Below are 22,319 nucleotides of genomic sequence, written 5' to 3'. Positions count from 1 at the left end.
CCTCAAAAACTAACAGTGCCTCCTCAAATAAAGAAAATCCCCTCGCCATTTCATGCATCCTGAATCTCTTCGGTTCTTCAGTTACTTCTTCTTCCTCTTTTCTTTCTTTGTCCTTTCTCTGGGCCTCCAGTTCCATCAGGTCTACCATCTTTTTGCCTCGCTCCACTCTCTCAATCATTTTCACTTTTGTTTCCATCATTAACACTTGGAGCTTCTTAGCATTACCGGCTACATCACTGCTGCTTTTACGCTTGCTTCCGGACATCCTGGGCTTGAAATAAAGATACTGTACTACTGTACTCTATACAGTACTGTACAGTAAAGAACACAAAAGCACAACTACCTGTAGAGGATGCGTGCACGTGACAATGTACGCCAGACACGTGAACTAACTTACCTGACTGGACATGCGAACGCACGTTTGCATCTTTGAAAGTTCGCAACTTGAAGTTTCATATGTAGGAGACTTACTGTAACACTGCTTCAAGCAGTACAATTCTGAGCTCAGGCTAGAACAGAACTGAAACAAAAAATAGTGATGTGAAAAAAATCACATGATCATAACTAAGTTCTTTGACTGATATAAGTATGCCCTCTTAGGATTAAAAAAGAAGGACACAGTGAGTGGGAATAAGGGGGAATTGGAAGAAGATAGTCATAAGGTACCAACTTCCAGTTATAAGATAAATAAGGGCCAGGAATGTAATGTACAACATGATAAATATAACTAACAAGGCTGTAAGTTATATATGAAAGTTGTTAAAAGAGTAAATCCTAAGAGTTCTCATCACAAGGAAAAATATTTTTCTTTTATTTTGTATCTATTTGAGATGATGGATGTTCACGAAACTTATTGTGGTCATCATTTCATGATATATCTGAGTAAAAGTATTATGCTATACACTTTAAACTTACATAGTGCTTAAAATTATACAGTGTGTCAATTATATCTCAATAAAACTGGAAGGAAAAAAAAAAAAGAACACTTTTTGATCCAGTCCCACCATCTCATACCTATTTGCCCTAAATCATTCCCAGGAAAAATGACTTAAACTCTGATTGATTCTAGTGATCAATTTGGAAATTCTGCTCATTTAAAACTTTTCATTTATCTCTTCTATTTTTGATAGTCTTCTAAATCATTTTGTGAACCCAGTGCTCCAGGAGTGTTAATTGTCTGAATTTCAAGAGTTTTTATAAAACCCTTTTATCTGTGAAGTGCTGTTATCTAAAGCCAACTCTTTAAGTGAAAGATCATTTAATTTATGGAGAAGAGGAAGTATAATTTTATACCTAAAGGTTATCCCAACATTTTAAAATATTGAAATAATTATTTGACCATTTTATCTACATATTGTCAAATTTCTAGATATTGAAAACCTCCACAGTTGTCTGAGTTATCCTGTTTATTTTTTTCCACATAATTTTCACATGAAATTGTAGGACTACCTACTATTAAATAGTCAGTCCTGATCAGTGAATATTTGCTACAACAATAAATTATGCTATAACAGTAATGTGGGTTCTTTACGGACTTAAACACAAACAATTCAAAAAGAAAACTTGCAAAGTACACTTATCATTGAATGGCATCAAATAATTTATTCCAATTTGTTAAAACTGCTTATGAAATTTTTTAAAAACACAAACAAAAACCACCCCTGAATTATTTTGTGAGAGGTGTATTCTATAATAATCTTAGATTCAAAAAACCATACCTGAACAGTAATAATTGGGTGAAAAAATCCAGTTATATTCATTTATTTCCTGCATCTTAGCCTGTTTTACAAACTCTTAACAGCAGCAAATATGTTTTCGTTACTTTTCTTTCATGAGAGTATGTCTTAAAATTCTATTCAAAATGCAAACATTCCTGGTATTTGAGAATTAAGATAACGTTAATTCGAAGACAAAAGTTTTCCATTTGTTCAGAGTTGCCCTTTAGCCATTACCCTACCATCATTTTATGTGTGATTAAAAAATATATATATACAAGAAAGAGAAACACCAAAAAAAAAAAAATCAGTGTTTTCGTGAGATATTTTTGCCTATCATTTGTCAATGTTTCATTGAAAACACTGCTTTCTATAGACTTTATTTCAATGAAAACCACCTTTATTGGATGCTTTTAGGTTTTCGTTCTTTGAAGTTTGTGCAAGTAGACAAAGTTCCATTTATTTCTGTAGCTGGTGAAATGAAAAGTAAGATATTGTCCCTACCTATGCTTACGGCCTTGAGGCATCATTCATATCAAAATCCAGTTCCGTGACTTAAAGTGAGAGTAGACTCCCTCTCACCTTTCCTGTTTTCCTCCCCCTTCTTACATTTTGTCCTCTTTCAAAGGAAGCCATATATACTTCAGTTCAGCTAATCCAAAATGCTGCATTATCAAAATGTTCCACTTAGAATAAAACTTTCACAAACTAATGTATTTCCAGGAGCTTTGAGCTTTCAAGGTAACCACTGTGGCATGTACTCAGTAGAAAGATAAGTAGCCATAAGATATTCTTTTCAAACCATCCAGTAGCTTTAATTTTGATTCACATAGAATATCTAGGAATAAGTTGCATACACAAAAAGAGATTTTACAAACTAGAATGAACAAACTCTATATGTATACACATTTCCCCGATTTTAAGATAAACTTCCATTTTCCTCAAAATTAAAAAGAAACATTTTTTTAAATTAAGCTTCTGGTACAAATTCTGCACAAATTATTTTAGAAATAGTCTCAGTGGTTCTCAACCCTCTCTCTTCGTATTCACCTAGAAGCTTCTAAAACCAGCAGAAGCTCTGGTTTCATCCAAAGATTTAATCTCATTTGTTTGGGAGGTAGTCTAGGTGTCAATATTTTTTAAAAGTTCAAGGCATGAGTATAATATGCAGCCAGGATTAAGAACCAGTGAGCTAGAGTAAAAATAACTTTATCACATAACATTTAAATCACCTCTAGAAACTCACCCAAGCTCAAATGTATGTTGTCTATGTCACGCTTGGCCAAATATTTTCTATTGAAAAATTGATGTCACTACAAAATATTAAAGCATCCTTAAATGTTCGACATTGCTTGTAAAATTATTTCATGGAAGCATTATTTTGTAACAATAATTCTTTCATTATTTCAGTGGAAGATAATGCATTCCTTCTGAAACCAGAAATATGGTCCTTAGAAATAAGTGGGAACTAAGTATACATAAACATGCAAAGAAATATTGTGAGGTAATTAAAATAAAGATATAGATCTATATTTATTGATATCCATTCAATAATACTAAGTGAAATAGAGATACAGATTAAAGAATATTAAATTAAAATGCTAATAATATTTTTATGTGAATGATATTTTTGGTTATGTATATTCCATAGTATTTGATCTTCAAAATTAGTATGCATGCTTTTAACAAAACAACAAAGAAAACTCACAATTTGGAAGGAAAGAAAAAGGAATAAGAACAAGAAAAAGAGAAAAAAAAGAGACAAACTGGGCACAAAGTTGCTTGTATTACTTTGAGACATCAAAATTATAGCAGGTCTTGAAAGATGAGTTTGTAAAGCCTTGAGAAAAAATCGATTCCAGTTTCCTAAATGTATTTGAAACAAACTGTACAGTTTCCGTGTCAATGACACCACTGATAAAATCTTCTGAGAGTATTGGAACTCTTAAAAGAAACGTATATTATTTTAAGAGTTTATTATTATTATAACAAATATTATAATATATTATTATTATAATAAATACGTTATTATTTTAATGTATATCATCTACAATTTTATAGTTTCATTATTTACAATGAGAGATTCATAAGTGATGGTTTAGTTTACACAGTCTATTCTCCAGATGAAAAGCGATTAAAAAGTATTTTTTGTTTAAGGATGTGAGAATTTACCACACTTGAGAAAAACCTAGAGCATTCATCTATGAGATTTTCTCATTCATATAAGTATTTACTCAATAACAGCTAACTAACAATCTAGAAATAAATTATAATGTATATTTCTATCATTCCCCTATTTTATCCTTCAGATGAAAGGATGCAACTTTGCAATCTTTTTGTCTTCCAAAGTTATAAACATATGGTTCTTCAATCAAAAAACCTTTAAATCATATTTTAATATCTATAAGGCTCCACACCAGATATAAATGAGATACAAAGGTGCTATGAGCAAGTCTCTAGGAGCTTGGAATGCACTATAGAAAAGACAAAACGCACACACACACATAAAGTCTAACGTGGAGGTATAACTTCATACATGGCACTGACAAGCAGGACTTTTGAACTAGACCTATCTTGCTGATTTCAATAGTCAGAGGTTGTATAGTGGAAAAAAGTTCTGGTAGCAGAGCTGTGAAAAGTAACTTGGGGTCTGATGAATACACTAGCTGGGCTGATGTGAAGAATTCATGTTAGGGGGCTATGAAAGTAAAGTTAGAAAAGGTAAAAAAAAAAAATAGGCAGTGGGGAGCCTCGGTTACCCAATCAAGGAGTCTGACTTTTGTTCATTGAAATATATGGAAACATTTGAACAGGTTGGGGCATGGGACTCTGATGACCTGGCCATTCTGTATGTTTTCTGACTTGATCTCCTACCAGTCGTCACCAGATTTGCTCTGTTCCAGCCACACTGTCCTTCTTGCTTTTTGTCAAATACATCAAGGTTTTCCTGCCTCAGGGCCTTTGCACTTGTTGGTTGGTACATCATTATTGCCGTGCTTTCCCCTCAGATCTTTGCTTACCTGGGTCCCTCACTTCACTGTTGTACCTGCTGGGATAAATCAAAAATAGCACCTTCCACACCACCATTCTATACTTTTATACTTTGCTTTAGTTTTCTTCATAGCATTACCTAACATATTTCCTTCTCACACAGCGACACATACATTTTGTTGTTTATTTATCATCTGTCTCCCTTACCAGAAGGTGAAAAATAAACTTCATGCAGCATGAACAGCACAACTCTGTCATGTTTACTTCAGAGACTGGAACATGGGTGAAACAAACAGAATGTTCAACATGTATTTGTTAAAGAATTAATAACATCTTAACTAATTAAGTAATTAACAAATAGTCAAAGAAGAACTTTAGGAAGATTGGCATAGTATATGGGAATCTGTGACAATAAACTAGACAAGAGGTAATAGACTGACCAAGAATAAGCACCATGGGGACAAAAAGAAGAAAAGAAGTGGATGTAAAAGCTTGGGTTTCCTCCCTGGGCTCAGTATCCTTACCTGTAAAACAAAGATTGTTGAACTAAAATTATGACTATGATTATTCAGCATAGGAAAAATAATGGCTCTCTCAGAGCTAAAGTTCAGGCAGGCTTACTGCTGATTATAAATGAAGCAGGTTCCCTACGTGTGGGTCTCTTCTCCTGCAACACACTCCACTGCCTATGCAGGCATCGCTTGGTCCTCCACATTTTGCCCTGTAGAAAGCAGGGCTTGGGCTACCAAAGCAAAAGTCATACTCTGATTACTGCTATTACTGTCAGTAATAAGTTGTCATTTGTCTCTGACCCAGGCTTCTCATGCCTTCTGTCAGCATTCGTGAAACCTGTTAGTTTGCAAGTGGGTAAAACCTTAGAGCCTTCAACGTTCTTGATAGATACAAGATACAATATACTAACATCAGTTATTTCAATATACTAGCAACAAATAATTAGAAAATGCATTAATAAACAATACTTTTAAAATAACATGAAAAGCATAATATAGTGATAAATTTAACAAAGTGTATGTAAGATTTTTACACTGAAATCTAGAAAAACGTTGCTGAGAGAAATTAAAGACCTAAATAATGGAGAGAGATGCGTGTAGATGTGAAAATGTTCTTTTTTTCCACTCTCTTACTTGAATCTGTGGATCAGAAGACAGAAACAGCCTATCCCTTACATGGAAGGCACCACGCTTCCATCCCAGGGACAGTTCCCTGATGAGACTATTAGCTGCTGTTAACAGAGATCCCAAGAGCATCTCTGGTCACAATAGCTCCTTCATCTTTCCAATGAATTCCCTTTATGTTTTTATTAGCTGTAGTCGATTTCTAAAGAACACTCTCTGGTATTAAAAAAAAAAAAAACCCTTCAAGAATTGGGATTTGTTGTTATGCTGCTTTTTGTTGATGTTTTTAAAGGAAAATTGTCACTGAAGAACAAGAACCACCAAACCTAGACTCAAGAGAGGGAAGATGGCCACAAACCGAAGTGATTGACCAAAGCCACCAGTTGGTGCTAAAAGCCCTTTCATCGTCTATAAAATGATGGTGGTCCCTGCCTCACCCATCTCACAGCATCAGTGCTCGGCCTGAAGCTCAGATATGCAAAAGCTTTGCAGAGAAACTCACAAGCAGTGTGATTAGAACAGTTGAAAACACTAGAGATAGAAAAGGAAAACCCCAGGCTTGTCACAGAGATTCATTTGAAGTCTTTTGAAAAGGCAAGAATGGAAAGAACTGATGTTTGGAAGCAGGAACTTCTGGAATTCTATCCCCACCCTGCCATTCAGTCATTCATGGGTAAGGATGGTGTGATCTTGTCAGGATCCTATGGGACAGTGCCTCCAACGCCTGGAATGTGCTCCTTCAGTTAGAGATCATTTTTTCCCTTCCTTTCTGGCCTACCTCTGACATTATTCTTCACATTCAACCTGCTTTAGAATTTTTGAAGGACAAAAAAATATCATCTAGCTCCCAAAGGTGATTATGAAAAATATCAACAAGACATAGAGCAGGCCCGGAATTTAAGAGAATATAGAATTTAGAGGACATCAAATACAAAAATACACCCATCTAAATAGGGCCCCAGGGAGTTCCCTTTATTCCTGTAGGCTTTCCGACCCCAACCCCATAAAAATGTTTTGCACACACAACGGCTAGCAGAGACTAAAAAGATGCAAAGCTTCCAAAAATTACACATGCTCAGCTGAAGGAGGTTGATGACTGCGTCACATGAGCCCATTTCTGGAGGAGCCCATTGTTTCCTCAGTCACAGCACCAGTTCAGTGCCCCAGCCTTCTAGACCAGAGGCTGATAGCAGGGATCCCTGAGCGTTGTGACTGGCTGGAGTGACTGCCTGGAGGGCAGAGCGCTCACTCCCTCTGTGCATCCTCCAGCTGCTTCGCTATCAAATCCTGCTTCTGCTCCACTAGCACCTGATAGAACTGATGTGGGAAGTGTGTTTTAGCCAGATGAGCTTATCCACCATGATTAGGTGGAAAATTTCAGGCTTCTAATACTTGTAGGTCTCACCACGGGATAATATCAGCTTATTGTTCAGGAAGCAGCAATGGAGGAACAGCTCTTCCTCCAATGCACACAGGTCCAGGAAGTTTTCCAAGTTGACCCAGATATAGGGGCCAGAGCCACAATTGAGAAAGGGGATCTTCAATGCCTTCAACTTGTTAATGATGTACCTGTGAGGGTTAGCAGGTGGATACACTTTGTCAATCTGTTCTCTGTCCTGGAGTAGCCAACACAGTTTGTGCTGGGTGATGCCAGAAACGCTGCAGAGGCAGCCAGAGGAGCTCACAGCAGAGCCCACCTCCTTGTTGTGGGTATACAGAGTGCCAAAGTAGAAGCCAGAAATGATAAAATCCTTACTGGTGCTTCAGATCACATGGGCCCTGTTGAAACCAGGCAAACTTTCCATGCCCAGAACACTGTGAAATATCATGTATTCATCCAACACAGATAGCATGTAAATCTCATCTATAATGACACGTAGGTTGCACCGCTTGGCAAGTTCTAGGTATTCCTTCAGTGAGTCCCAGGAGTAGAGGTCACCCAGAGGATTCTGAGGGTTAATTAACACAAGGTCTCTGACCTTACTGCCCTTAAGCATAGCCTCAAGTGGGGCTTGCTCCACCTTCTACACTTGAGCTGGAAAGGATGGATGTTCACACTGGTGATCTCACTGTCTGGGTGGACAAGCATCAGCTCAACTTTCACATACCGATGGGAGCTGAAGAGGAAGCCACCATAGAAGGTGGTGAGGGCTCAGAAAGGCCTCACCTGAATCGCACAGAACCATGGTCAGCACGGAGAAGACAGAGTGGCAGCCATTTAGAACAACCAAGTTTTCTGGATCCAGGTGGGCAGGTGTCTTGCAGTAGTAGGTCAGGAACGAGCCCACTTCTTCCCAGGGATGGTTGCCCTCTCTAATCAGGATATTGCAGCAGGATCTCCTCAATGCAGTTCATGTCACTGTGATTCAAAATTTCAGTAATCAGATCAAAGCACAGCTTATTCTCACTGGTACCAAGATTAATGAAACCCAAAGTGTTCTTGTCCTCATGGTATTTGTCTCCATGGCAGTTCTTGTAGCCCTAGAAGCTGGAATGGTACAAGGCAGAGATGTCAATCCCACAGTTGAATAGGTCATGGCTGGCAAATGCAGCTTCAAAATCACTCCATTGAGGAACTAGCTGGTCAGGCTGCCTGGATGATGGGCCCACTGCCCACCTCTGACTTCACCCCTAGAGTCCTGGGAAGGGCAAAGCAGTTGGAGTCCCAGGCCACCCATGGCCCCAGACTACAGGAGGTAGACCAGTTGGCATATTAAGTGGTCCAGGAGGGCTTCCTGCTCCTGGCTGGCCTGATTATGCCTCTGCTCTTCCAGCACCAGGTCCTGCTGCATGTGCTTGGTCATCAGCTGCATGATATGTTCTTCAGTGATCTACAGCAAATGCACCATCATCTCCATCAACTGGCTAAGAATATTCTGGTTTCTGAGGCCCTGGCCCCTCATCAGGCCACAAGGCACGTGGAGAGTGTCTGATCAGTGATTCATACTCTGGGTATTTGCACTGGCCTCCGCAGGCTGGCTGAAACTTTTGCCTCTGTTTCCATTCATCTTTCTGTGGTCTAAGATCCTTATGCCTGATGAAATCATCCTGGAACGTCAGGGCTCAGAGACCTCTCCAACACTCTCCTCTCACTAAGCTTGCTTATCCACCTTTTTTTATTATAATCATCCTAGTTAGTTTGAAGTTATAGGTATTTCATTGTAGTTTTGCCTGGTATTTCCCTACAGACTAATGATGTTGAGCACCTTTTCATGTGCACATTGGCCATTTGTATATTTTCTTAGAATAAAGGTATATTCAATATTCTTTTCCTACTTTTTAATTGAGCTATTTGTCCTTGTAGTATTGGGTTGTCAGGGTTCTTTATATATTCTGGATACAAATCTCTTATCAGACATATGATTTGCAAATATCTTCTCCCATTTTGTGGGTTATCTTTTTATTTTCTTGATTGTATCATTTACAGCACAGAAAGTTTTAATTTGGATGAAGTCCAATTTAGCTATTTTTTTCCTGCTATTTCTTTGCTTTTGGTATGATATCAAAGAAACCATTGCCTAAATTAAGGTCACTAAGGTTTACTCTCATGTTTTCTTCCAGGAGTTTTCTAGATGTAGTTCTTACATTTAAGTCTATGATCCATTTGAGTTCATTTTTGTGTATGGTGTGAGGTAGATGTCCAATTTCACTCTTTTACATGCGGATATTCCATTTTCCCAGTACCATTTGTTAAAAGGATAATTATTTCTTCCATTGAATTATCTTAGCACATTTGTTGGAAATAAATTCATCATGAATGTAAGAGTTTACTTCTGGACTCTCAATCCTATTCCATTGATCTATATGTCTATCCTTATGCCACTACCACACTGTCTTGATTACTGTAGCTTTGTAATAAGTTTTCAAACCAGGAAGTATGAGTCCTTTGACTTTGTTCTTCTTTTTCAAGATTGTTTTTGCCATTTTCAGTCCATATCCATTACTTTAAGCTGTTGAGAACATATTCTTCCAGCTTGCCTGGTTCCAGACTGAAATGTTTCTTTTAGTCCTTCCTCAAATGCCAGACCATTCATTCCCTTTGCTTGCAAACATGTTGCATGCCTCCCCAAATTATCACTCATGGTAATTAACAATGAGCACAAAGAACAGCTGGAAATCAAGGACAGGATGGAAAACAGGGGCTTTTAAAAGAAAATGACAGATTTAGGTCACCAGAAAGTCTTTGAATAGGATGTTGTGGGAACAAAGTGACTGTCATGGTGAAAAATTAGATCATAAATCTTAGAATAAATCCTAAAACAGATCTCTTGTGTTTTCCTCTTCCTCATGTGGACTGGGTAGATTGTGTTGATTAAGTTAGTTCATTCTCTCAGACTCTTCCAAAATGAAATAAAGCTGTGCTGTTTCTCATGTTCTTATTGCAGACCCTGCCTTTTGGCCTTTTGTAGTTAGTGTCTATGAGAATTTTTATACCTGTTAGAGATTAAGCATTTCATGCTTTAATTATGTTCAAATGAGAAAAGGTTATCATTTGGAGATGCACCTATATTGAGAGGGTTGCAATAAACATATCTATATATGAGGGCTTCTGAGATCACATGACCATGTGTGAACACTTTACGTAGTCACATCAGACATTGTCAGTTGGCCAAAGAAAGTTATTTTTTTATTATAGTATTTATTCATTTATTTTTTTATTGGAATATAATTGCTTTACAATGTTGTATTAGTTTCTGCTGTACAACAAAGTAAATCAACTACATATATATATACATATATATATATATATATATATATATACACACACACAAGAGATACATATATATATATATATATATATATCCCCTCCTTCTTGAGCCTCCCTCCCACCAGCTCCATCCCATTCCTCTAGGTCATCACAGAGCACTGAGCTGAGCTCCCTGTGCTATGCAGCAGCTTCCCACTAGCTATCTGTTTTACACATGGTAGTGTATATATGTCAATGCTACTCTCCCAATTCGTCCCACCCTCCCTTTTCCCCACTGTGTCCACATGTCCTTTATCTATGTCTGGCCAGAGAAAGTTACTGCTCTCATTTTACAGAAGCATAACTGAAGTGCCAAGAGGTAAACTGACTTGCTTAGGTAATTGAGCATGGCAAGGACAGAGCCAGTATGAAAGCACAGTATATCTGCCTCCTGGAGATGCCATTAATGGTTAAATTGTGTCCTCCAAAAGGATATGTTGAAGTCGTAATCCCTGGTACCTGTCAATGTGACCTTATTTAGAAACAGGGTGTTAGTAGATGTTGTTAAGTTGAAATCATTAGAGTGAGCCCTAATCGAACATTACTGGTATCTTTATGAGAAGAGAAATGCCATGTGACAACAGAGGCAAAGATTGGAGTGACAAAGCTGCAAGCCAAAGAATGCCAAGAGTTGATGGCAATCCTCAGAAGCTAGGAAAAGCAAAGGAAATATTCTCCCCTATAAATTTCAGAGGGAGTCTGGCCCTGCCAACACCTGGATTTCAAATTTCTAGCCTGTAGAACTTTGAGACAACAAATTTCTGTTGTTTGATACCACCTAGTTTTAAGTACTTTGTTATGGTATACCTAGGAAATTAATACAGACACTATGCATTCTTTGACACAGCACTTAATAACAGAAAATCAGCCTTCTCAGAGCACCAAGTGGTGCTGCACAATTTAAGAACCATTCCCTACTATTTACATACAATTCCACTGCCCTAGGACAAATTCAGTCTTGGACAATGACGCTGGTATAAAATACTCTTCCCCTGCTTCAATACTGTCAATAAAGAAAAGCTTCCTATGTCATGATTCAGAGAACCTCCCATCGCCACCATTTTTTGCACAGCTCTGGCTGTTTAAAGGTTTTTCCTCATAAACTAATTTGCCTTCTTCTCACATCTATCCATTAATACTAGCTCTGTTTTATGAGGGCACTCAGGAGGACCCTAATCCCTCTTTCATATGATAAGCCTTTAAACATTTAAAATCAGATACATGTGCCCCCATTTTCTTTTCTACCAAGAATTTCAACTGTTCCTCTTAGACCATGCTCTTGTAGACATTCACCACCCCTGCTGGGCATCCTAGTGTCCCTCCTAAGTGTAGCATCCAGAAGTGAAAGCCAAATTCCCAGTGTCAATTCCTTAGAACAGATGAAAGCAGAACCAGCTTTTCTGGTGTATAGACACTTCTTCTGATACAGAAAAATATTACTATTACAGCCCAAACTGCCTTACAATGAGGTAAATCTTGAGAAATGCAAGAAGCCTTTATTCTCATTAGCATTTTGATATATTTGGGGGAGGGGTGGAGCCCATCCAGTTTTCCATGTGAAGAGTTTCCCAAAAGTATAGGGCCATGAGATGGCAATACACCGATATAAGTATCTACTCCACAGAATAAAAGCTCAAAGTATTACAGACAGTTAGAAAGATGGGCAAAATAAAACTATATCAGATTGAATATTGATAAATATGAAATCTATCACTTAGGATTTTAAAGTTTATACTTGCTATAGACTGAATTGCATCCCCTGCCAAAAAAAAAAAAAATTATATATTGAAGCCCTACTCATGCCCCCCCCACTTTTATGATTGTATTTGGAGATAGGGCTTTTAGGAGGTAATTATGGTTAAAATGAGTTTATAAGAGTGAGATCTTAATAGAATGGGATTAGAGGCCTTATAAAAAGAGGAAAAGAGTGCCTCTCTCTCTATCTCTATCTCTCTATCTCTCTCTTCACACTAGTATGCATGGAGGAAAGGCCATATGACGATATACCAAGAAGGTGGCCATCTGTAAATCAGGAAGAGAGTTCTCACCAGGAACCAAATCAGCTGACACCTTGATCTTACACTTCTCAGCCTCTAGAACTGTGAGAATTAAATTTCTGTTATTTAAAGCCACTTAGACTATGGTACTTTGTTATGGCAGCCTGATCTGACTAAGACAATACTAATAAAAGATGAAGAGAGAAGATGAATAGAAAATGTGACAAAGACTCAAGAGTTTCTCATCAGAGAGCAACAGCCAGCTCTACCCACCACTAGTGCCTCCCATCAGAAAACTTCCACAAGCCTCTTAGACAGCCTCATCCACCAGAGGGCGGAGAGCAGAAGCAAAAAGAACTACAACCCTGCAGCCTGTGGAATGAAAACCACATTCACAGAATGATAGACAAGATAAAAAGGCAGAGGGCAATGTACCAGATGAAGGAACAAGATAAAACCCCAGAAAAACAACTAAATGAAATGGAGAGAGGCAATCTTCCAGAAAAAGAATTCAGAATAATGATAGTGAAGATGATCCAGGACCTCCGAAAAAGGATGGAGGCAAAGATCGAGAAGATGCAAGAAATGTTTAACAAAGACCTAGAAGAAGTAAAGAATAAAAAAACAGAGATGAACAATACAATAACTGAAAGGAAAACTACACTAGAAGGAATCAATAGCAAAATAACTGAGGCAGAAGAATGGATAAGTGACCTGGAAGACAGAATGGTGCAATTCACTGCTGTGGAACAGAATAAAGAAAAAAGAATGAAAAGAAATGAAGACAGCCTAAGAGACCTCTGGAACAACATTAAACACAACAACATTCGCGTTATAGGGGTCCCAGAAGGAGAAGAGAGAGAGAAAGGACCCAAGAAGAGATTATAGTCGAAAACTTCCCTAACATGGGAAAGGAAATAGCCACCCAAGTCCAGGAAGCATAGAGAGTCCATACAGGATAAACTCAAGGAGAAACACGCAGAGACACATAGTAATCAAGCTGGTAAAAATTAAAGACAAAGAAAAATTATTGAAAGCAGCAAGGGAAAAACAACAAATAATATACAAGAGAACTCCCATAATGGTTAACAGCTGATTTCTCAGCAGAAACTCTACAAGCAAGAAGACAGTGTCATGATATACTTAAAGTGATGAAAGGGAAGAACCTACAACCAAGATTACTCTACCCAGCAAGGATCTCATTCAGATTCGAAGGAAAAATCAAAAGCTTTACAGACAAGCAAAAGCTAAGAGAATTCAGCACCACCAAACCAGCTCTACAACAAATGCTAAAGGAACTTTTCTAACTGGGAAACACAAGAGGAGAAAAGGACCTACAAAAACTAATGCAAAACAATTCAGAAAATGGTAATAGGAACACATATAACAATAATTACCTTAAACATGAATGGACTAAATGCTCCAACCAAAAGACACAGGCTTGCTGAATGGATACAAAAACAAGACCCATATATATGCTTTCTCCAAGGGACCCACTTCAGACCTAGGGACACATACAGACTGAAAGTAAGGGGATGGAAAAAGGTATTCCATGCAAATGGAAAACAAAAGAAACCTGGAGTAGCAATATTCATATCAGATAAAATAGACTTTAAAATGAAGAATGTTACAAGAGACAAGGAAGCACACTATGTAATGATCAAGGGATCAATCCAACAAGATGATATAACAATTATAAATATATATGCATCCAACTTAAGAGCACCTCAATACATAAGGCAACTGCTAACAGCTCTAAAAGAGGAAATCAACAGTAGCACAATAATACTGGGGGACTTTAACACCTCAATTACACCAATGGATGGATCATCCAAAGAGAAAATTAATAAGGAAACACAAGCTTTAAATGACACAATAGACCAGAGAGATTTGATTGGTATTTATAGGACATTCCATCCAAAAACAGCAGATTACACTTTCTTCTCAAGTGCGCACAGAACATTCTCCAGGATAGATCACATCTTGGGTCACAAATCAAGCCTCAGTAAATTTAAGAAAATTGAAATCATATCAAGCATCTTTTCAGACCACAATGCTATGAGATTAGAAATCAATTACAGTGAAAGAAATGTAAAAAACATGAACACATGGAGGCTAAACAATACGTTACTAAATAACCAAGAGATCACTGAAGAAATCAAAGAGGAAATCAAAAAATACCTAGAGACAAATGACAATGAGAACACGATGATCCAAAACGTATGGGATGCAGCAAAAGCAGTTCTAAGAGGGAAGTTTATAGCTATACAAGCCTACCTCAAGAAACAAGAAAAATCTCAAATAAATAATCTAACCTTACACCTAAAGGAACTAGAGAAAGAAGAACAAACGAAACCCAAAGTTAGCAGAAGGAAAGCAATCATAAAGATCAGGGCAGAAATAAATGAAATAGAAACAAAGAAAACAATAGCAAAGATCAATAAAACTAAAAGCTGGTTCTTTGAGAAGATAAACAAAATTGATTAACCATTAGCCAGACTCATCAAGAAAAAGAGGGAGAGGACTCAAATCAATAAAATTAGAAATGACAAAGGAGAAGTTACAACAGACACCGCAGAAATACAAAGGATCCAAAGAGACTATTACAAGCAACTCAATGCCAATAAAAAGGCCAACCTGGAAGAAATGGACAAATTCTTAGAAAGGTATAACCTTCCAAGACTGAACCAGGAAGAAATAGAAAATATGAGCTGGCCATTCACAAGTAATGATATTGAAACTGTGATTAAAAATCTTCCAACAGGGCTTCCCTGGTGGTGCAGTGGTTGAGAGTCCACCTGCTGATGCAGGGGACATGGGTTCATGACCCACTCTGGGAAGATCCCACATGCCACGGAGCGGCTGGGCCCATGAGCCATGGCCACTGGGCCTGCACACCTGGAGCCTGTGCTCCGCAACGGGAGGGGCCACAACAGTGAGAGGCCCATGTACCACAAAAAAAAAAAAAAAAATCTTCCAGCAAGCAAAAATCCAGGACCAGATGGCTTCACAGGCGAATTCTATCAAACATTTAGAGAAGAGCTAACACCCATACTTCTCAAACTCTTGCAAAAAATTTCAGAGGAAATAAAACTCCCAAACACATTCTATGAGACCACCATCACCCTGATACCAAAACCAGACAAAGATGTGACAAAAAAAGAAAACTAGAGACCAATATCACTCATAAATATAGATGCAGAAATCCTCAACAAAATGCTAGCGAACAGAATCCAACAGCACATTAAAAGGATCATACACCATGATCAAGTGGCATTTAGCCCAGGGATGCAAGGATTCTTCAATATACACAAATCAAACAATGTGATACACCATATTAACAAATTGAAGAATAAAAACCATATGATCATCTCAATAGATGCAGAAAAAGCTTTTGACAAAATTCAACACCGATTTATGATAAATACTCTCCAGAAAGTGGGCATAGAGGGAACCTACTTCAATATAATAAAGGCCATATATGGCAAACCCACAGCAAACATCATTCTCAATGGTGAAAAACTGAAAGCATTTCCTCTAAGATCAGGAACAAGACAAGGATATCCACTCTCACCACTATTATTCAACATAGTTTTGGAAGTCCTAGCCATGGCCATCAGATAAGAAAAAGAAATAAATGGAATACAAATTGGAAAAGAAGTAAAACTGCCACTCTTTGCAGGTGACATGATACTGTACATAGAGAATCCTAAAGATGCCACCAGAAAACTACTAGAACTAATCAATGAATTTGGTAAAGTTGCAGGATACTAAATTAATGCACAGAAATCTCTTGCATTCCTATACATTAACGATGAAAAATCTGAAAGAGAAATTAAGGAGACACTCCCATTTACCATTGCAACAAAATGAATAAAATACCTAGGAATAAACCTACCTAGGGAGACAAAAGACCTGTATGCAGAAAACTATAAGACGCTGATGAAATAAATTAGAAATGATACCAGTAGATGGAGAGATATACCATGTTCTTGGATTGGAAGAATCAATATTGTGAAAATGACTATACTACCCAAAGCAATCTACAGATTCAATGCAATCCCTATCAAACTACCACTGGCATTTTTCACAGAACTAGAACAAAAAATTTCACAATTTGTATGGATACACAAAAGACCCTGAATAGCCAAAGCAGTCTTGAGCAAAAAAAATGGAGCTGTAGGAATCAGACTCCCTGATTTCAGACTATACTGCAAAGCTACTACAAAACAGTCATTAAGACAACATGGTACTGGCTCAAAAACAGAAATATAGATCAATGGAACAGAATAGAAAGCCAAGAGATAAACCCATGCACCTATGGTCAACTAATCTATGACAAAGGAGGCAAGGATATACATTGGAGAAAAGACAGTCTTTTCAATAAGTTATGCTGGGAAAACTGGACAGTTACCTGTAAAAGAATGAAATTAGAACACTCCCTAACACCATACACAAAAATAAACTCAAAATGGATTAGAGACCTAAATGTAAGACTGGGCACTATAAAACTCTTAGAGGAGAACATAGGAAGAACATTGTTTGACATAAATCACAGTAAGATATTTTTTGATCCACCTCCTAGAGTAATGGAAATAAAAACAAAAATAAACAAATGAGACCTAATGAAACTTAAAAGCTTTTGCGCAGCAAAGGAAACCATAAACAAGACGAAAAGACAACCGTCAGAACGGGAGACAATATTTACAAATGAATCATCGGACAAAGGATTAATCTTCAAAATATATAAACAGCTCATGCAGCTCAATATTAAAAAAACAAACAACCCCATCCAAAAATGGTCAGAAGACCTAAATAGACATTTCTCCAAAGAAGACATACAGATGGCCAAGAAGCATATGAAAAGCTGCTCAACATCACTAATTATTAGAGAAATCCAAATCAAAACTACAACGAGGTATCACCTCACACCAGTTAGAATGGGCATCATCGGAAAATCTACAGACAACAAATGCTGGAGAGGGTGTGGAGAAATGGGAACCCTCTTGCACTGTTGGTGGGAATGTAAATAGATACAGCCACTATGGAGAACAGTATGGAGGTTCCTTAAAGCCCTCAAAATAGAATTACCATATGATCCAGCAATCCCGCTACTGGGCATATTCCAAGAGAAAACCATAATTCACAAAGACGCAGGCACCCCAATGTTCATTGTAGCACTCTTTACAATAGCCAGGTCATGGAAGCAACCTAAATGCCCACTGACAGACGAATGGATATAGAAGATATGGTACATATATACAATGGAATATTACTCAGCCATAAAAAGGAACGAAATTGGGTCATTTGTAGAGACATGGATGAATGTAGAGACTGTCATACAGAGTGAAGTAAGTCAGAAAGAGAAAAACAAATATTGTATATTAACGCTTATGTGTGGAACCAAGAAAATGGTACAGATGAACCGGTTTGCAGAGCAGAAATTGAGACACAGATGTAGAGAACAAACGTATGGACACCAAAGTGGGAAAGCGGCGGGGGGGTGGGTGTTGTGTTGTGGTGAATTGGGAGATTGGGATTGACATGTATACACTGATGTGTATAAGATGGTTGACTAATAAGGAAATAAATAAACATAAAAAAAGAGTTTATCATCAAAAACTCTATATGAATTGCAAATGTGTTAAAGCTGTTCCAAAAGGTAATATAGCCAAAGCTGTCCTAATACAGGTGTATCCCAAATGCCGGCTGGGACTTCGTCTCAATTAGATTTAGATGATCTTGCATTGAATTGCCAATTTCTAAGCTGCTTACATATAAATGCTTCCCTGGACTTCCGTGCATTCCTAAAGCTTGTGAGCTCATGTTCTCACAATCCCCTCAGCCCCCCAGCTCCTGCGTTCACACTTCAGTCTCTGCTTTGCCTTGAGACAACCATCTCCAGCCTTTTAGTGCCACATCTCAAAGATCACAAGCAGGGCCAGCTTCATGAGCATGTAACCACTGCAGTTATGCATGGTCCTGCATTCAGAAGGACCTGAGTTTAGTCCCCTGTTGTAACTCTCTTGAAATTCTTAATTATTCTGTCTTTGAACTTGTGTTTCCGAAGTGAAGTCTGACGGGACAATGGTGCATGTACCTTCTAAACAGCTCATCAGAAGCTGGAATTGAGCCCCTGTAGCTACAGTGATGACCAGTTTGATAAATTACTCCAATCATTCCTTTCCCTCCTTCCAGGTTACACTCCCTCAGTCCCCATTCCTGTTACCTGGGGTCTCTTCCTAAATGAATTACCTACACACAAGCCCCTGTTTCAAGCTTTGTTTGAAAGGGAAGGGCAACCGAGGCTAGGGCAGTTGCGACACTAGACACTCGGATTTAGTGTCCCTAGAAAATGGACCCTCAGAAACAATTGAGGCCACCTATACAAATTTCCTGAGTTCCTGTCCACTTACCCTTTCAAATAGTTAATATGAGTTATGTATTTATTGGTACATATATTCAACAACATTGCAGAATATGGTCTATTTATGTCATGTTAAAATATGCAAATAGACAATATAATTGATGATCTTACAAGCTTATCAAATGGATGTCTAATCTGGATAATTGCAAACCATGACCTTGATGTTTATGACCAATTATCATGGTAAGACTAAGGAAAATGAGAAAGAAAAATTATATTTGTAAGAAAAATCACATTTTAAAAAATCTGTGAATAAAATACAAAAAATGGACTAAAGGGAGATAAGCTGTGACTGAAAGAAGCAGGTTTTTAGAAGGAAAAAAATCCTTAACTTAAATAAAATATTTGTCCAATTATAGAATTAATAGAAGTTAGATAACTTGTAGCAATAGAACAGTCTGAGGTTCAAATACATTTATTTTAAATTGTTAACTAGTACAAAGGTTACTTCCTCTATTCATACCACTGCAGCAAGTCCAGGTCAAATAAATTAATTTCCTTTTTCCTAGAACTTTCTGGTCAAAATAGACAAACAGGGCTTTACAGTAAAGCAGAATAAGTATAAAAGTACAAAACAGAAATGATTTCTGTTTGTGCAAGTCTTCCTGGAGCTGGGCAATTTTGCTTGGGTCATGTTTATCAGAGTAGTTCTGAGTTCACCTAATGGATAGGAAACTTTCAGAAATATAGTGCAATGAAAATGATTTTTAAAAGTAAGTTTTCCATGAATCCAAACGAATATTTGGTACTTGTTTACGTTGTTTTTTTTAAATTGAAGTACAGTTGATTTACAATATTGTGTTAGTTCCAGGTGTACAGCAAAGTGGTTCAGTTATACATATATGTATATATCTATATTCTTTTTTTATTCTTTTCCATTATAGTTTATTATAAGACATTGAAGATAGTTCGCTGGTCTATACAGTAAATCCTTGTTGTTTAGCTATTTTATATGATAGTGTGCATTTGTTAATCCCATACTCCCAATTTTCCCCTCCTCTCTGCCTTCCCCTTTAGTAAAAATAAGTTGTTTTTTTTCTATGTCTCTGAGTCTGTTTCTGTTTTGTAAATAAGTTTATTTGTACTAGTTTTTAGATTCCACATATAAGTGATATCATATATTTGTCTTTGACTTACTTCACTTAGTATGATAATCTCTAGGTCCATCCATGTTGCTGCAAATGGCATTATTGCATTCTTTTTATGGCTGAGTAATATTCCGTTATATGTATGTACCCCATCTTCTTTATCCATTCATCTGTTGATGGTCACTTAGGTTGCTTCATTATCTTGGCTATTGTAAACAGTGCCGCTATGAATATGGGGGTGCATGTATCTTTTCAATAATTATTTGTGGTTGAATTACAAATCACCACAAAACTTAGTGGCTTAAAACAACAGCAATAGTTTATTGAGCTTTCATACCTTCAATTTGGACTGTGATCTGTGTGGAAGGCTCATCTCTACTCCACGTGGCATCAGCTCAGCTGAGGACTATGGGATCACTTCCAAGGTGACTCACTCATATGACTGGCAAATTGGTGCTGGCTGTTTGTTGGGAGTTTAGTCATACGTGGCTTATGACTGGAGCCTTGGAGGCTCTCCATGTGTACCTCTCTACGAGCTTCTTGGGCTTCCTTACACTATGGTGACTGAGTTGAGTGAGGGGCCCAAGTGAACAAGGCAAAAAATAAAAAAGTCACCTTTTATGATTTAGCATTGGAAGTCACAAAGTGTCACTACCACTGACAACCGGATTTAAGTGGAAAGAACACAGATCCCTTTCCTTGGTGGGAAAAGTGTCAAAATTTAGTTGCAAGAAGAGCATATGGAATAGAACACATTGTTGCACTCATCACAATCACAGGAGTGAATAAGGGAAAGGAACAGGAAGACTTTCTGTAGAGCTGATTTCATTTGAAAATCCTTTTGATACTATTTTTGATACATCATTCTTCTAAAAAATGTAGGCCTAAGTACACCAGGAAAATAAAACAATTTAGTCTTAAAATTCACAGGCTCTGCAAAAATCATGAAAAAACTTAAGCAGTAGGGGAGAGGAGCATTACCACTTACTAATATGACCTTGGTCAAGGTTTTGAATATCTATAAATCCTAAATTCCTCATCTCTAAATTTTGGAATTAATTATATTATGAGAGTTGAGAGAATAGAATAAAATATTTTATGTAAAGCACAGAACTAATGAATGCGTTCAAATAACATTATTTACCTTCTTTCTTAAGCGTAGTATTTCATTGGCTATTACCACCAACTCTTGAGATCCATAATGTGATAAGTTAAATAACAAATATGAAAGGAGATCATTTCTAGAATTATATTTCACTAGGAAAATTCTAGATACTGGGCTGTGGAGTGATGTATTGGAAATTGTCTTTGTTACCTATTAACCAAATACTTCATTTTAAAAAAAACAACTCATTTAATAAGTGGCGTGTGGGTATACTTTAGTGATTGCTCAAATATTCCATGGCAAGATGTTGCCTACCCAAGAAAAACACAATGAAGAAAGCCTTGGGGAACAGTAAAATTAAAAACAAAAATAGAAAAACCCTGCTCAACTTCCAGTAAAAGCAGGAAATGGGTTGTGTAAAGGAAATAACCAAAATGTGAGCATGGAAGACACTTAAGTACTTATATGAAATTAGAATCCACTAATTCATGTGGATTAAATATAATTAAAATCAAAATATATTTATTAAATGTTATAATCAGTAAAAATATCCAAATTATTTGTGTATAGTTTTACTATTTAATCACAACTAATCAAATAAGTGCAGAGAATGTTAAATGCAGAAAAGTTAGGAAAAGAGCAAGAGGTATGATTAAAGTTTTAGAAAATGGTAACCAGGAGAGAAAGTTTCACATGAAATTTATGCAATCAGTTTAAAAGGAAAAGACAGGCAAGCACTTATTAATAATTGCTTATAAATATGCAAAAAATATATAAAAGAATTCTTGCGTTTCCTTTAATTTCCTCAAAATGTTAATAAAGGGGCTTAATCAGTGACAAAACTTAAATGCAATAGTTTTTAAGCATCTGGGACAAGCTGTAGAATTAGGCTTGCAGTCAGTCTTTCTAGAAAGGAGAAACCAATTTTGCTTCTTAGTGTTTATGTTTTTCTAGCTACAGATCATGAACTTGACCAGTGATGACTATCAATACATTCTCAAAGCTAAAATCCTTTGGGAAAAAAAAATGAACTACTCTCTGAAAAAATTACATATAACCTGTCATTTATGTAACAAAATAGGTAAAATGCCATTCTCTTGGCAGTCCCTATGA

The 22,319-nt window shown here is 37.0% G+C and overlaps 1 pseudogene; it reads right to left on the bottom strand.

The window, feature by feature from the left end:
* Positions 1-7,087: 7,087 nt before the first annotated feature.
* Positions 7,088-8,787, bottom strand: LOC101326889 (probable inactive 1-aminocyclopropane-1-carboxylate synthase-like protein 2 pseudogene; annotated as a pseudogene).
* Between the last annotated feature and the right edge of the window lie 13,532 nt (positions 8,788-22,319).

This window comes from Tursiops truncatus, chromosome 3 (assembly GCF_011762595.2).
Source record: "Tursiops truncatus isolate mTurTru1 chromosome 3, mTurTru1.mat.Y, whole genome shotgun sequence".
Classification (NCBI taxonomy): domain Eukaryota; kingdom Metazoa; phylum Chordata; class Mammalia; order Artiodactyla; family Delphinidae; genus Tursiops; species Tursiops truncatus.
Note: the sequence above shows the minus strand (reverse complement) of the source record. Positions and strands in the feature narration are given on the sequence as shown.